At 33.1% G+C, this 12447-nt stretch overlaps 2 protein-coding genes across 2 annotated transcripts in view; both read right to left on the bottom strand.

Moving 5' to 3' along the window:
* Positions 1-797, bottom strand: part of LOC145267150 (UDP-glycosyltransferase UGT5-like) — a 37254-nt gene extending 36457 nt beyond the window's left edge. The window contains exon 1 of the mRNA XM_080123197.1: positions 625-797. The gene's annotated coding sequence lies outside the window, so the exon portion shown is untranslated. The remainder of the gene's footprint in view (positions 1-624) is intronic.
* LOC145266978 (UDP-glucuronosyltransferase 3A1-like) overlaps positions 1-1703 on the bottom strand; it is a 27312-nt gene extending 25609 nt beyond the window's left edge. The window contains exon 1 of the mRNA XM_080122818.1: positions 1641-1703. The gene's annotated coding sequence lies outside the window, so the exon portion shown is untranslated. The remainder of the gene's footprint in view (positions 1-1640) is intronic.
* Positions 1704-12447: the final 10744 nt, after the last annotated feature.

The raw sequence follows: 12447 nt of genomic DNA, 5'->3' as shown, positions 1-12447 counted from the left end.
CCTTGTGCGATGAGAAAACTTCTAAAAGGCACGTATATAAAAGGGTTAAGGTTATTCTTGGCACGAATTTTACTAAAAACCCCAACATATTATACAGAAAATTAGCAAAATTGATCCAAAAATTTTCATTTAGAAATAAAAGAAAATGATAATAGGAATGTTGAGTTTGTTTTTTTACAGACTTTAAAATGGTTATAAGGTTCGAAAAAACAAGTAGTGTCGAGCGTTACATAAGAAAAAAATGGCCGATATATATATATATATACATAAGTATTTTTAGAAGGTTAGGACAATGCAGGGATGTACAGTCGTTATGTGAAAATAAATAAATATATGAATAATAAATTCAATGTTTTTTTTAAATAAAAAAAAATTGAATTATTTATCTTCCCACAACAACTGTACATTCCTGCATTGTTCTAGCCTTCTAAAAATACCTTTTATTCTCTAAATGATTTAAGCAAACTACGCCACACACACATTATATATATATATATATATATATATATATATATATATATATATATATATATATATTGCCACATTAAACAACTACTAATAAACGAGGCAGTTAAGTTTTTAAATCACCTTTAAAACGATAACATATTAAATGTTTGTACATACCTTAAGATTAAACTTGCGATTCGCTGTTTTCAATATTATTTATCCTACAAAAATTGGTACAATGCAAAGTAATGTGGGCTTTTCTGTCACTCTTTACCTACAAACACGCACACGCATGCGTATGTAGGTTCACTTCATTTAGACTATAGAGAAAGAATTGTAGAAAGTCTGGTATTAAAGCTCAACGCATCTTTCTAGGTCATCATTGTAACAATGACCTAGAAAGCTGTGTAGAGTTTTAATACTAAACTTCACATGAACCTTTTTAACTCAACCACTCATGTTTCTATGGCGGCGGGGAGGTGGGCATTGGAGTAGGAGAATGGATAATCCTAAACAAAACTGATCGTCCCATTTCCATTAACCAAACTCATTTAATAAATTGTGAAAAGTAAGAAAAGAACATAACTGATCCGTGCGTAATTGTAAACACGAATTGAAAAGGTAACCTCTTCAAGAACTCGTCAACCAAAAATAAACAAATAATTTATACTTTCTACCGATCTGTATTCTTTTAACATGTGGATCTGCTTATAAGATTATGTTGTCAGTCAGACCCATGTAGGGTGGGTAATTTTTTTTTTTTTTTTTATCTATGTTGGGTTTTTAATAAATGACTAATGCGTATGTAGGTTCACTTCATTTAGACTGTAGAGAAAGAAGTGTGTAAAGTCTGGTATTAAAGCTCTACGCAGCTTTCTAGTTTATCATTGTAACGATGACCTAGAAAGATCTGTAGAGTTTTAATACCAAACTTTACATGACCCCCCCCCTTTTTTTTTAATCAACCACACATTTAAGGCGGCGTGGGGGTTGACGTTAGAGTAGGAAAATGGATAATCCTAAACTATTTTTTTTTTTTTTTTTTTTTTAATCTATGTTGGGTTTTTAATAAATGACTAATGTACTTTCCATTTTCCAACTCTGAAACCTACAATTGCATCAATTTTCTTTTCATTGCTGAATCAAACCGTTTTTTAAATTATATTGTAAGAATTGAAATTGATTTGACTTACCGGGGGTGGGTCGGAAAGAAGAAAAGACACTGGACTGCTGTTTTGCCGTTACGGAGAAACTGTGCCTATTCCCTACTAAGTTAAATAGACATTCAAATCTCGTTGGAAATCACATTGGAATTCTCGCCCCTGAGAGTTAGTATGTATAAAAGGAGTTGTCTCACTACTAGATTACTTAAGAGTCTAGTTGCCTAGCTTGCTAGTCGGTTGGCGTCTCTTAGACTGATTACCTCGTTACTGTTGTTCGGCAAACGTTACCTGTTACCTTTACAAGGAAAGAAAAGACTGCTTGTAAGCAACGTCACCGTTTCGTTGCAAGCCCTTACTTCCTTTTCTTACCTCCCTCTTCTTGTTGGTGAAATAATCCCAACAAAATTGCATCAACCAAGAGAAAAATATTGTCCGAGACCTCAAAGGTATTTGATCCTTTGTCCCTTTATTTACCTGTAACGGTGCGAGGTCGTTTATTAATAAGAGAACTTTGGAAACTAAAGCTGAATGGGAATACTGTTCCTCAAAGCATGTGTTCTGTTTGGAAAACACTGGCAGCAATTGACTCTGTATCCTTTCCGAGGAGAGTTTTAGATGAAGGAAAAGACACAAAATTATTTCTCTTTTGTGATGCGGCTAAATCCACATGGGTTTACAGTGTATGCAGTACAGGATGGAAAATCATCATTGGTATTTGCAAAAGCAAAAATGGCTCCTCTACAAGGAAGATCCCTCCCAAGGTTGGAACTTTTATCTGTGTTTTTGGCTCTAAAATGTTTCCCTTTTATTAAACAGTCCCTAAAGGATATTACTGTAAAAGATGTTTGATTACAGATGCCAAAGTAGTTCTGTCTTGGGTTCTTGCTGATTTTGTCCAAACAAAATATGTATTTGTGAGACAGATTACAAGACATAATTCAAATGACGGAGAACATTAAAACTGATCTTGATATAAAAGTGAATTTTAGGTATGTTCCCACTGCTAACAATCCAGCTGATTTCCTCACCAGAGGCCTAACTATTAACAGATTTAAAGAAAACCTTCCTGTGGTATGAGGGGCCCGAATGGATAAGGCAGGAAGAATCCTGGCACCATGATCAATTGGGTTGCCTTTTTTAAGGATCAGATGGCGCGGATTTGTCCCTCGGTGAATCATGTAACAGAATGAAGTCGCTACTTCTGTAGTCGAGCTGGAGAGATTTTCCAGCCTTAGTAAATTGATTAGTGTAACTTCATTGATCTTTGAGTTTGTTAACAGATTAAAAAAGCGAGTGATGGATCCCAAGTTACAGGCAAATACCTACCTGATTAAGACAATGCAGAAACAATATTTTTTCAGCAGAACTAGACTTTTTATTAAATCCCGAAGCAAATAACGTGCCCAAGTTGATAAAGGATCTGAACCTCTTTCTGGACCCCAAAGGCATTATAAGATCTAGGAAGAATAGAAAAATCTGTATATCACCCATATGAAGTTCAAAATCCAGTTTTATTGGGGAAAAAGCATCGTCTGACAGAATTGATTATTCGGGAGTGCCATCAAAGTCAACATTTAGGCTTGGCCACAACATTAAATGAGATGAGATTAGCAGGTTACTGGATACCACAAGCCAGACAGGCTATTAAGAATGTGGTTAATACTTGTGCCAAGTGTAAAAGGTTTAATGCTGTTTCCTTCAACACCTAATCCAACCAACCTACCGACTCCACGTGTGATTTTTCCAAACCATTTTTACATACTGGTGTGGATTTTATCAGTCATTTATGTTAAAGGGAAAGATGGCGACTATAAAATGTACATTGTCCTTTTTACATGTATGAGCATTAGGGCAGTACATTTAGAACTGGTACCAGATATGTCTGTAAAATCGTTCATACAAGCCTTTGTCAGATTTACAAACGTGAATGGAATCCCCACTCACCTTTACTCGGATAATGCCCGTACATTTACTGCTGCTGCCAGAATTATAAACAAAGGGATGATAGCAGATGAATTTAAAGAACGGTTCAACTCATACGACCTTAAACATTGTACTATTCCACTGTTTTCACCTTGGTACGGTGGCAGCTGGGAAAGGTCTATCAAGACCTTAAAATCGTGCCTATATTAAACTATAGGAAGAGGAAAATAGACTATTTTGGTCTAACCATTTTGTCGGACGTTCGAAGGGCAGTAAACAGCCGCCCCCTGACATACATAAGCTCTGATGACTCTGAGCTGGACATTTTAACTCCAAACTCTCATGAACGCCAATGTTGGTCGTGGAATATTAATGAGGGTTGAAGACCAGGACCTGGAAACCATGGACCCACTTGCGTGAAGGGACTTGATTCAAACCCTGTGTTCTCGAGAATACCGTCTGAAAGTTTAGGAAACTTTGGAATGAAGACTACTTATTGAGTCTCAGAAAGAACCTTGAATCTAGCCGACTCTTCTTTTGAAGATAAGATAAAACCAGGAGCTATAGTACTCATTAAAAGTCCTCTGAAAACTAGGCCTTTTTGGTCCCTAGGTAAAGTCCTCGAACTAATCCGAGGAAGTGACAATTTGGTACGCATGGTGAAGGTGAAGAAAGGGAATGGAGTTATAGACATACACTCCATCAAAGATCTCTTTCCTCTAGAATTCTCTCAACAGCCAGAAGAACCCGACCCAACTGACATGGAACCATCAAGCTCTCAAGATGTGAGCCTAGACCCACAAACCAGAATATACTAGACCAATGATTACATGTGATGATTGGTTTCATTTCGACTGTGTGGGCCTAATAGAAGCACCACCAGATGAACAGTGGTGCTGTAATAACTGCAATCCTCGAGATTTAGGGAGCAGACCCAGCCGATCAAGGGTCTAAACTGACTGTTTTATTCCCCTTAATCAGGAATCTTTTTCTTTTTTTTTTTTTTTTTTTTGTGGGGAATGTGTGTAAGAATTGAAATTGATTTGACTTACCGGAGGTGGGTCGGAGAGAAGAAAAGACACTTAACTGCTGCTTTGCCGTTATGGAGAAACTGTCTATTTCCTACTAAGTTAAATAGACATTCTAATCTCGTTGGAATTCTCGCCACTGAGAGTTAGCGTGTATAAAAGGAGTTGTCTCACTACGGGTTAGTGATTAGTTCAGAAGCTAGTTACCGAGCTTGTAGTCGGTTGGCGTCTCTTAGACTGATTACCTCGTTACAGTTATTCGGCAAATGTTACCTGTTAATTGTTACCTTTACAAGGAAAGAAAAGACTGCTTGCAAGCCCTTACTTCCTTTCCTTACCTCCCCTCTTCTTGTTGGTGAAATAATCCCAACAAAAAAAAATATACATATTTTGTTTTGGTTTTAGCGATATGTTTTGAATGAATTCAATTATTTATGAAAGTGCATTTTTACCTAAATGCGAGTTGGGAATAATTTTTCCTTTTAACCAATTTGGTACCCCCACATGGGGAGCGGTATATATATTATTTTTCAAATGTAATTATCCACTGACACGTATTCGTCGTCTACGACTCACCAGAGTTGCTGTATCTAGCGAGATTCGAAATCTAAACCGAACGGTAATGAGCCTAAACCCTTTCACCGATTTCGATTACAATAAAAGTATGGGGTGATGGAACGTGTGTGTATATATATATATATATATATATATATATATATATATATATATGTATACTAGCAGGGGACATGACAATGTCTGGGACTGAATAAGGAGTAACGAATGTTCCATCACCCCATACTTTTATTGTAATCGAAATCAGTGAAATCGCACAGTTTTTTATCAAATGGACTGATTGCCTTGTGTCGAAGAAGTTTCATGTAACTCCTCACCCACTGCTGTGACTTAATCCATAATACACTGTAGTCTACATTGCACTGTAGAGAATCTATTGTTAATTTTATAAAATTGTGTGAAGTCACTTCAAGTTAAAATGCAAAAGTCAAGTATAATGGTTCAATTATGCTTTAAACATTCATAACGTACGCGCCCTTGTCTACATTTTATACTCTGGCCCTTTCTTGTGTGATGAGAAAACTTCTAAAAAGCATGTATATAAGTGTTAACGTTATTCAAAATCTAACGGTTCCTTCGTGATTGGATTTTTCGATTATCGATTTTTATTAATTATTGATTTTCAATAATTATTGATTTTTAATAATTGACGACATTCCAATACAAAACCTATCTAAAAACACTCCCTTACATATCAAGTACCTTCGTGTGAAATTTAAAAGTAATCGGCTTAGCCATTTCCGAGTTCATAGGAAACGAGCTCACACACATACACAACGTTCCTTATATATATATATATATATATATATATATATATATATATATATATATATATATAAAATGAGAAAGTGAACCATAATCGAATGTTAAAAAAAAAAAAAAATACATGAGTCGATTAAAACAAAAATCACGAAGTGTAATACAACCCAAGAAAAAGTGAACACCGTTCGGAATGTTATAAAATGAATAAGTCGATAAAGGGGGGGAAAAAAATCTCGAAATGCAAAAAGAACAAAACCCAAAGCGCTTTTCGTACAGACCGACTTTTTCAATGATATAAAGAGGAATAGAAATCTTTTTTGTAGAATTGTAATAATAAAAAAGAACCTTAGATTGAATGTGTCCTGCGAAATAGTTCCAACTGCCAGTAAAGGTTTCTCTGCTTACACAAAGTAGGGGGGCTGAAACTGATGGCAAGCGCCTCGAGGACAGGCAGGTGGAACTTGATGCGTTCTCTGTGTAAAACAGAAAAACAATCCGAAGACAATGTAGAAGCACAGTCCTTTTCATCTACTAAGTGTTGTCCAATAGCCGATTCTACTAATTGGGAACTACTGGAAATAGGCTGATCTCGGATGTAACGCGGCACATGCTGGGTGATTATAACCTGAAGACGCTGGGTCGTTCTGCCTATAGTAGAATCCACTATTGGACAACACTTAATAGATGAAAAAGACTGTACTTCTACATTCTCTTCGGATTGTTTTTCTGTTTTACACAGAGGACGCACCAAGTTCCATCTGTCTGTCCTCGAGGCGCTTGCCATCAGTTTCCCTGTGTAAACAGAAACCTTCGATGGCAGTTGGAATTATTTCGCGGGACATATTCCATCTAAGGTTCTTTTATTTTCATTTTTTCTTTACAACAATTCTACAAAAAAAAATTTCTATTCCTCTTTACAGACGTATATCCTTGAAAAGGTCCGTCTGTACGAAAAGCGCTTTAGGTTTCGTTCTTTTTGCATTTTGTGATTTTTTTTTTTTTTATCGACTTATTTTATAACATTTCGAACGGTGTTAACTTTTTTTCTTGGGTTGTATTACAATTTCTGATCTTTCTTTTTAATCGACTTATGTATTTTTTTTTTAATCGACTTATGTATTTTTTTTTTAATCGACTTATGTATTTTTTTTTAATCGACTTATGTATTTTTTTTTTAATCGACTTATGTATTTTTTTTTAATCGACTTATGTATTTTTTTTTAATCGACTTATGTATTTTTTTTTTTAATCGACTTATGTATTTTTTTTTTAATCGACTTATGTATTTTTTTTTTTAATCGACTTATGTATTTTTTTTTAATCGACTTATGTATTTTTTTTAATCGACTTATGTATTTTTTTTTAATCGACTTATGTATTTTTTTTTAATCGACTTATGTATTTTTTTTTTAACCGACTTATGTATTTTTTTTTTCTTAACCGACTTTTATAGTTTTTAAATCGACTGGTGTATTTTTTTAATCGACTTATGATTTTTAACAGTCAATTATGGTTCATTTCTTTCATTATTTTTAAACTTGGTTATTCGAATCAAGATATATATATATATATATATATATATATATATATATATATATATATATATACGTTAGTGGCCTGGCAAGGCCTTCAGGGAGACAACCAAACAAAGAAAAACCCCTGTATTCTCCCCTTCATCAAGGCCAGAGATGTTTTGGAAATATCAGATATTTTGTAATTCATATCCAAAACTAGGGAACAAATGATTGTTTGAAACATTTTATGTTTGCAAAAAAATAAAAGTGCCAAAAATTGTCTCATAATGGATGATCCCCTGAATATACTCAGATTAGTAGCCTTCATTTTTTAAAAATTCTTGGTGACTAAAACTTGCTGCTCTGGTTTTAAATGATCTGAAATAACAGCAAGGAGAGATTTGATTACAAATTTCTCGTATGTTATAGCTCCCCTCTTTGGCTTTTAAAGTAAATTTCACAGTGTATAAATATCATTTGATACTAGAGATATTCATAATCCAGCCTAATTCCAAAAAGAGGAGAGATATAATATGAGAAATATTTGGAATCAAGTCTGCCCTTGCTGCTACGTCAGACTATTTGAAACCATAGCAAGTTTTAGTCTCCCCTCCATCAAGGCCACAGATTTGGGAAAGTAAGAAAAGCAAACACTGTTATATGTAAACGTTACTAATCGTAAGAACATCATATGTCATCCATAATTGTAAACACTAATTAAAACATATGGGAGGGTAAAGTCCAGAATAGTTAACAATCGAAAACGTGTAACTATAAAAAAAAAAAAATTTATAGAGAACGAAGTAGAATTAAATTTTCTACCGATCTGTATTTTTTGTAATGTACGGAAAGTATGTATAAGATTGTGCTGTCAGTCAGACGCAGGTAGGTTACGTAATATTTTTTCTATTTTTAGTTTTCGGACTGAAATCACAGTTAAGCGATCATTCGGCGACCTTTGCTTTTATGCAATGTGGGTCAGAGAATTTAATTCAACCGAGTTTGCTATAAATTATTTTTTTATAATATATATGAATTCGAAAAAAAAGCATCTTATATATCCAAACGAATTAAAATTGAATTGTGAGGATAACAGGCTACATTTCTGGATTTAGATATAAAAATTGAGGATGGGATTTTTCTTTATAAAATATTTGATAAAAGAAACGCTTTCTCCTTTAAAATAGTACGTATGCCGCATAAAGATAGCACCTTCCCTGTTTTTTTTTATGTTTTATGGAACCATTATGTCAGTTTTTGAGAATTGCTCGCGTTACTTTAGAATTAACAGATTTTATACCACCAGTTTCTAGCTTAGTAATAAGGATGATAAAACAAGGTGGGGATAGAAATAAAATATTTAAACAGTTAAAGCATTTGTTCGTTATCATGATGCTTTTGAATCGTTTAAGATTAACTAGACTATATTAATAAAGGAAATCCAAAACTATATTAGCAATGTATAAAATGTATTTATAATTACATATAATAAATTAAAAAAAAAACATTTTTAACCTTTATATATTTAATTTTAAATAAATAAGAATGTAAATATACAAAATACTAATCATAGTGGGGGTGATAAGTAGTTAAATGGATTAATCCTAATCTTATAAATACAAGACTGATAAATAAGAAAAATATATCCATTTTTAATTTGGAAATTGATGTATCACACAGGTAAGAAATTCATTTTTATAGCATGAAAAGGTTAGTAATTGCAATTAATAGGAAATTGGATCAAATGTTTAACATGTTTTCTTCCTAAGATTAAGGAAGGTGGTGTTTGATCAACACTGCTGGGGGCCATGATGTAATATACTGTTTTGTTTTTAAATCTCCGAAACAGTGTTTCATAGTAAACAACTGATGATCCCTTGAAAAATAAATTATTAGTACTATAGTAAATTCGAGAGCGAGTTGATGCAGTGATTGTAGGTGATTAAATAACTTACTGACTGGATGGTTTTCTAACGAATGATAAAAAATATTTTTTTGTATAGTTTTAAAAGTTAAAAACATCAAAGACTATATATTATATATATATTATATTGCATCTTGCAGTACTTATTGCTTCATGTTTCAATTTATATATATATATATATATATATATATATATATATATATATATATATATATATATATATATATATACTAGCAATCGGTGCCCGGCGTTGCCCAGGTGTTTTGAGGTTAATGCTGAGAAAAAAAAACGGTCAATTTTTTAAAACTTTGACCCCTATTATGACCTCTTAACATTTATTGTTTAGGGATCAAGTAAAGTTAATAAGTTAGATCCATGTCCAAGGAATCTATATCTAAAATATCACGTGTTTACTGTTTAGACCCAAAATTGTAGGAGTTTGGTAGAGTTCTCAAAGGTCAAATCGTTGAATATTGACCACTTAATCGCCAAATTTCTGTCGAAAACCTATCACATCGATTTTCCCAAATCTCAGTACCCTGTATATCAAATTTCGAATCTCTAGGCTTAAAATTGACAGAGTTTTAGCGTAGGGAAATGCACACAGACACTTAAACATGTGTGTGGCATCCGTCAGTCGAAACGACTATGGATCAGCAGCGCCGTATTAAGATGTTGTTATAAACATAAACATCATATATATAAGGATAATAGTACGCCATATATATAACAAAAGACCATTATTTACTCAAGTGAAAGGAAAACCCGGGGGAACTTTACCCAAAAATAAATCTATATTTTTTTTTGTGTGTAATGATAGTCTTATAAGCGAGTAATTAATAATTCAGCCATCTTGATTCTTAACCAAACAGAACGCGATAGTGAGGCCAAATTTCGCGAATTTGGCCTTTTTTTTAAAGCAGTTTGGCCTTCAAAATTTCTGTTTGGCCTTTTTCTTCACCGATGAAATCTGGAGACGCAACGGGAATTTTCGGCAAAAAAATGTTGTTACTATGCACATCTATGTAATGAAATACAATTTGTGGCAAAATTTCAGGAAAAACTAATGGATGGTTATCTCGCAATAGTCCGGACAATTCGCTAAATTATCTCGTCAAAACCTTAAATCTCGAATTTTTGTGCATTTTTTTGGGGGGGGGGCTAATTTGGCATAATAGTGTCCATTTAATAGTATCATCTTGAAAAAATAAAAAAATAAGGAAAATTACCAAAAAAAACAAACAAGAACAACAAAAGTGTGCCGTATTTTTAAAAGTTTTATTGCGTTGTTTTTATTTGCTTTTTTTATTTCATCGGTGAAGAAAATGGCCAAACAGAAATTTTGAAGGCCAAACTGCTTTAAAAAAAGGCCAAATTCGCGAAATTTGTCCTCGCTATAAAAAAAAAGGGAAATCCCCCTACTTGAACTTTCTGTTTAATTTCGCTTGTAGCGTTGATTTTTTTTCTTTTTTCGCTATAAAAAAATAACTACTTGATGAAATTACGTGATTTTTTCTGTAGGAAAACTTTATCCCATGACGAGTACGTACAATATATTTTTTTAAAAAATATTTCCATTTTTTAATGTCAATGGAAAACTGCACAAGTACCCAAACCCTACAGAAAAAATCACGTAATTTCATCAAGTAGTTATTATTTTATAGCGAAAAAAGAAAAAAAATCAACGCTACAAGCGAAATTAAACAGAAAGTTCAAGTAGGGGGATTTCCCTTTTTTTTTTTTTATAGCGAGGACAAATTTCGCGAATTTGGCCTTTTTTTAAAGCAGTTTGGCCTTCAAAATTTCTGTTTGGCCATTTTCTTCACCGATGAAATAAAAAAAGCAAATAAAAACAACGCAATAAAACTTTTAAAAATACGGCACACTTTTGTTGTTCTTGTTTGTTTTTTTTTGGTAATTTTCCTTATTTTTTAATTTTTTCAAGATAATACTATTAAATGGACACTATTATGCCAAATTAGCCCCCCCAAAAAAAATGCACAAAAAAACGAGTGAACGCGCGTATTTTTTTTTTTTTTAGTTTAGTTTCATAATGGCGGCCGTGATGTCGGAGGTTCGATTGTTAGATTGTAAGTTAGTTTCGTATTTTTTTAAGTTGTAAATCGCAAGTTAGAAAAAAATTAAACCCTTCTAAGATGGACAATAAATAAGACCAAAATATTTTATGGTAAAGTTAAGAGCGTAAGAACTATACTTTTTTAGGAGATGTGATTATTGGATTAACCAATCAGAAATCGTCTGTGGCACACACATCTCTGTTTTTATAGATATAGATAGATAGATATAGATATAGATAGATATAGATATATAGATATATAGATATATAGATAGATAGATATAGATATAGATATAGATATAGATAGAAGATATAGAAGATATAGCAACATGAAGCAATAAATACTGCAAGATGCTTCGAGATAAATAAGGAATCAGTTTCACTTAGGGATGTTGGCACTTAAGTACCCGATGTCTAAAAGATTACCATTACCCACTTTCTAATCCTAAAGAAGTTTTTACAAAGTTATACAGAGGACCGATCTTCTCTAAAGTCGATCTGAGTAAGGCATACCTATAAATTCCAGTGGATAAAAATAGCTCGCAGTTGTTTTGTATACCCAAAAGTGGTTATTCAAATTCGAAAGGTTAGCGTTTTGAGTCAAAGTAGGGCATTTTCTAAGAAATTCTGGATACTATGTTGATTTCGCGATATCATACCTGGGTTCTCTCGATTATAGGATTTTCGATTTGAAATCAAAGAGAAATAGATTTTTTTTTTTTTCAGAGAAGAAATAAAATACTTTGGACACATCATAGACAAACTACACATCATAGACAAAAATGGTATCGGTAGAAGGTCACAGCCAACTCCAAAAAATATAACTGGATTGCAACATTTTTGGAATTTGCAATTTATTTGCCAGACGTTAATTTCGAATATGCACGACACTGAACAAGCTGCTGACAAAGCACAGACTGTGGAAATAGACACCCGAGTGCCAGGCGGAATTCTATAAAATAGATAAAAGTACTGACGCCAAATATATTCCTAAGGCACTACTACTCAAAATTAGACATAATAGTCGCTAGCGATG

This window comes from Euprymna scolopes, chromosome 42 (assembly GCF_053919585.1).
Source record: "Euprymna scolopes isolate OS-2025 chromosome 42, ASM5391958v1, whole genome shotgun sequence".
In the NCBI taxonomy this organism is placed as follows: domain Eukaryota; kingdom Metazoa; phylum Mollusca; class Cephalopoda; order Sepiida; family Sepiolidae; genus Euprymna; species Euprymna scolopes.
Note: the sequence above shows the minus strand (reverse complement) of the source record. Positions and strands in the feature narration are given on the sequence as shown.